This window comes from Parasteatoda tepidariorum, chromosome 9, assembly GCF_043381705.1.
Source record: "Parasteatoda tepidariorum isolate YZ-2023 chromosome 9, CAS_Ptep_4.0, whole genome shotgun sequence".
NCBI classification, from domain to species: domain Eukaryota; kingdom Metazoa; phylum Arthropoda; class Arachnida; order Araneae; family Theridiidae; genus Parasteatoda; species Parasteatoda tepidariorum.
In genome coordinates this window covers 7214429-7219729 of record NC_092212.1, presented here as the reverse complement: position 1 = coordinate 7219729, position 5301 = coordinate 7214429, and positions in this window count along the sequence as shown.

Genomic DNA, 5301 nt, shown 5'->3' with positions numbered 1-5301 from the left:
TACCACCACAGGGACCCGTACGACCTTATAAATGGGAAAAGGATGCATTGGGGGCATCACATTTCCTGTCAAGTCATATGACTTTTTTTTCGTAAGAATGTTCGGTATCATCTGTGATGTTGCCAAAGGCAAATAGACAAAGAAACGAGTACCACAAAGCTGATGCTATGCATTTACATTATTTGGAAGTACTGTGTTACTCCACTAAAATGTTCTTATTATATTTTGAGCATTTGAATGTCTAGGATTTTATAAAAATGCATTATGTAATTTCACAACAAAAAATATTCATTTTTAATTAATTTCTTCGGCTTTTAGCCTTATAATCAGTCTTTTTTTCGCACCAATCTGCACTGTGAATAGTATGGAGAAAAACTACATAAACCTATTGTTATTTTTAAATTCATTTGGCCCGAATCAGAAACCTGTGAATTTGGACATTTACTTTGTCTTGGTCCAAACCCTTCAAATGACCTAGTTTCAAAAAATTTTGAAGATTGAATATTTATACTTTGATATCATTAAAAAAAGTAAAATCATTTTTGTTTGCACACCGTTTGATACAAGATAACTCTGGGGGAAAAAAAATTTTGTCGCATGTGATTTTTTCACGGATATTAGATAGATTTGTCGCGCTAATTTTAAATCAGCAATCAATTACTCTGTAGAAGTAACAGTCTTTATGCAATTTAATACTGCAGTCAGATCTAGGATTCTTTAAAAGTAATAATAAGTGTCCCCACTTTCCTGGCACGTAGGGTAGAAAGATATATTTTAGTTTATAATCCGATATGTTAAAGTCATATGTTACGTCTTAAGTCTTATTTTAATAAAAAAATGTACATACAATGTATGTATTGTATATAAACCAATAATTTCTTGATGAAATTCTACAGAAACAGTACAGAAAATACAGATCAATGAAATGTATAGAAATTACTGATCTGAAACAATCGCTATTAAAGAACTAGCAAACAGGATTAAATGTACGAAACAAGTGGAAAACATTCTTTGTGAATCACACTTGATATAAAAGGAGCATTAGACATTGCCCTTAGGTCAAACATCGTAAAAGAATTAATAAATACTGAATATTCAAGAACCCTTATTCTCCTAATTAGTGGTTTTTTGTTAGACAGATTCATTTCTTATGATGTCCAAGACGAAACTATCAAGCAAAAACTCAGGGTACCACAGGGCTCGAGCCTAAGTGCAACTCTTTGATTACTAATTGCAAATAATATTTTTAATAGCTAAAGACATTCGCAAGAATTAATAATATCATTTGCAGACGAATTTTTTGTTTTGATCAGTGGTACAATATTAAACGATTTTTCACCATTCACTTCTTCTGTATTTAGAAAACATCTCGTTTTTACAAAAGAACAATATCTCACATTCAGTTTACAAAAAAAGGCAACAATTATTTATCCCAAGAAGAAAACCATGAGGAAAACCATCAATTAAAGTGGACGGAACCATGATGGTTCAGGCGATCGAGCGTTCAGCTCCCAATGAGGTGAAACGGTTTCGAATCTCAAAGATGGCTGGTCGATACGACTTCCGCATCCGGCTTGCACCGACCTTGTAAAATATCCGTGATGTCCATGATCACTGAAGTAAAATATCCTCAGTGGTAGACGAATCATGGGTTAGAGTCCCCTTACCGCCAGGCTTGGGACGTCTACATGGCTTTCCTCACCATGTAATGTAAATGCGAGTTCGTTCCATCAAAAAGTCCTCCACTGAGGCAAGTTTCTCCCAATACTTGATCCTGGAGTTCCCTTGTCTTCTCGATTGAGTTCGAAATTGCAAGGCTACGGAGTTGAACATTAGTAGTTGTAAATCCAAATAATTGTGTCGGCTGTTCAACGACGGTTATAAAATTTAAAAAAATTAATGTGGACTGCCAAACTTTAGGGATTCAACCAAGAATGCCTACTTGGGATTCACGCTAACACTCAGCTGTCTTGGCTACCTCATCTCGACAATGTCTATACTAAAATTATCAAGTTCCAAGCATGATTAAACAGAATTTCAGGAGCAAATCGGGGAATCATCCCGGAGATCAATAAATTTATCTATCGAAACAGTAAGCTTAGAATACTTTGACACGGGGAGGAAATATGGTATAATCAACAGGTCAGGACGTTAAACAGAATCAAGAAAATTGAAAGGGTAACTTCATCGGCTTTAACTTAGGCATACGGAGTAACGTCCACCGAAGCTTTGCAAGTACTCGCAGGAACCATACCCCTAGATCTTATATATATTAAAAACGGAAGCAAACCGCTTTTTGTACAAAATGAAACAAAAATGAACCCGCAAATACCATCCAAAGTATCCCCATACACCATCCTGCCGAAATGATTTTCATTCAATTCAATTACCACAGAACACAGGAATGAACATTTACCCTGATGTTTTAAAGCTAAAATGTATCAACGAATTTAGAAATGGGTGTACCTTCATGGTCTGCTTCAATGGAAATGTCACTAACAGCCGACAATTTAGATTGTAAGACAATTCTTTAGTTTTTAGAGCTGAGCTCTGGGCAATTCTTCAGTCTATGAACTGTATAAACGACCAAAAAATCAGTGATGCAGCCCCTTTCTAATGCAAATAAAATGGATCACATCATTTCAAGTATTTAAAAAAAAAAAAAAAAAAAAAAAAAAAAAAAAAAAAAAAAAAAAAACAGATTAACCTCAAACAGACAGCTAAATTAGATTAGAGCCCACCAGGGCACATGTAGAAATGAAGAAGTTGATATATAAACTTAGGCTTGTGAAAGAGAGATCATACAATTAGGAGAAAACTAACGCATGCGGTGTGAAGGTACTTGCAATCACTTGCAACAGACACACTGTAACAAAGAAGCGAAATAATGTTTCGCATCGCTGTTGCTTTCGGTGTGAAGCCACCTTAACACCTGCCTCTCACTTCTCGCCAACGACCACACTAGTAGTCCGGGCCGAAGTCTCAAAAGTAGCTGTAAACTAATTTTCGTTCCGACATTTGGGGGTAATTTTATTCTACCAAAATAGAACACAATCTTGGCTGAGAAACATAAATTCATAAAGTTCTCCAAAGGCTGACTGTCCATTAATTAATAGTTATCAAAACAATGAGGAACTATTTTGTTTTCGCGAATCCAGTATTTAGCTCAAGAATATCCGAAGAAAAGCGTACTTTGACGTCACTCGGAAATAAATGGACCAATCAGAACAAAAGCAGTTGTCTGCATACTACGATAACCTCCCGTTGGTTCACGTTTCTTTTGCACTAAAACACTTAAATATGTACTTCAAAATTTTTATACAATTATAGTTACTTCATGATCTTAAAATCTTTTTTATTTATCTTAAATCATGATGATTTGATAATTCAATATAAAAGGTAAAACACAGATTATGGCAGTTATAGTTATAATATGAAGGGATATGACACTGTATCTGCGATAATTTTTTCAGTTTTTTTTATTTTTTTTTTATTATTTTTGCAAAAATACTTAAAACTTGAATTGTGTGAAATATGAAAATTTTTCCACCCCTGAGTTAAAAATTAAAAATTACATTATGGTTTGATATTTAATAATTCATTTACATTTAAGTATTGAGAAATTCTTTAGTTATTTGTCGAAATAGTGCCCGTTGAAAAATTTATTAAACACATTTTTTAAACCAATAGCTGAAGTTAAATGTTTAAGTCAAGTTTTGAATCTTCACTATTGTTTTCAAATTCAATTCAAAAATATTCAATGATTAAATACAAAATTGTCGAATTTCTTGTTGCAGAGCCTACAGAGAAAACCTAAACAAATCACCTTAAATTTCGTATAGCTTAAGAGTAGTATTTATTTAAGAGGAGTATTTTTCATAGCTCTTTTGCAAGAGCAAAAAAAAAATGCATAAAAAAAGTTTTGTTTTCTTTCTTCCGAATAAGCACATCTTAATAAAAAAAAATTTTTTTAATTTATACACCAAAGTTTAAAAAGAAGTAATAATTAAGTAAAATTAAAACGTCAGCACTATAAGATATGCGCTTGACTCTACACAAATGTTTAATATCATAGATATTAGATAAATAAGGCATTAAAAGAGCCATCTTTTGAAACAACACTTACCATAAGAACTTTGTTAGTGAAAAATAAATAACATTTGTTAACAATAATGGATGATTAGCGTTAATTCGTAGTTTTTTTTAATTATTTTGGAACTAATATTTTATCTTCAAAAAGTAATGGAAATTGTTTAAAAAAATTTTTTTAATATTTCATCAACATAGCCACAATACTTTGATTTCCTTTGGTGGGATCTATATAGAAATATCCACTTTATATTTGTAACTCAATATTATTAAAATTAGAATAGGGCACGCCACAATTCAAATTTCGAAATGAAAATCAAATATTTACCATCAAAGCGGAAAAATGAAGTATTATCAATATATAGTTGGCTCTAAAAAATCCTTTAAATAAATAAACTAAAAAATTTCAAAGGATTAAAATGAAATCCAGAAAATTAGCATCAATGCTACCAACGATTTGCTTACAAGCATTGCTGTAAGCAGTTGAGGAGGAGACAATGCGTGATTGGTTAGCTTGCCTGAGGAAAAAATAATTCGACGATTTCACTGGATGAGAGTACGAAAGCGCACAGAAAAAGAGTGCGTCATAAAATCTATTGTTATTAAATTATGATCAAATAATTTTTGAAGAACTTTATAAAATTATGTAAAAATACTAAAACATTCTGAATCGTTCTGTCAAAAGAAAAAATTGCTCCCGAAGAATCGGAACGAAGTTGAACGATAAATGAGTTCTACTCACGGACTATAAGTGACCAGAGATGCCAACTGCTCCGGACAGGCCAAAATAATTAAAAAAACGGTTTATAACTACAAAGCAAATTTTGCAAATATTTGACTATTTTTGCTTGCTTTTTAAAAGGTATAGCATGACATAAATTATCGTAAGTGGTGAATTGTATAAGCCTACGAATTATTTAGAAATAGTGGTGGATAAAAATCTACTGAATTGAGTTTATTAAACTAAGAATCACAATTGATAAACTACCATTTTAAAATATATATTTGCTGTCCGGAGCAAGTTGGCATCTCTGAGTGACTACTATATTCTGAATCAGAAACAACGTTTACTGGAAGATATCTGGGCCATACCTGTGTTAGACATTAAATAACACTAAAAAAATATTAAATTTTTATTTTTACCAGTCTTATTTTTAAAACATTTTTATCAAATTTTTATTCCTTAATGCATTTCGAATATCGATGGAATAC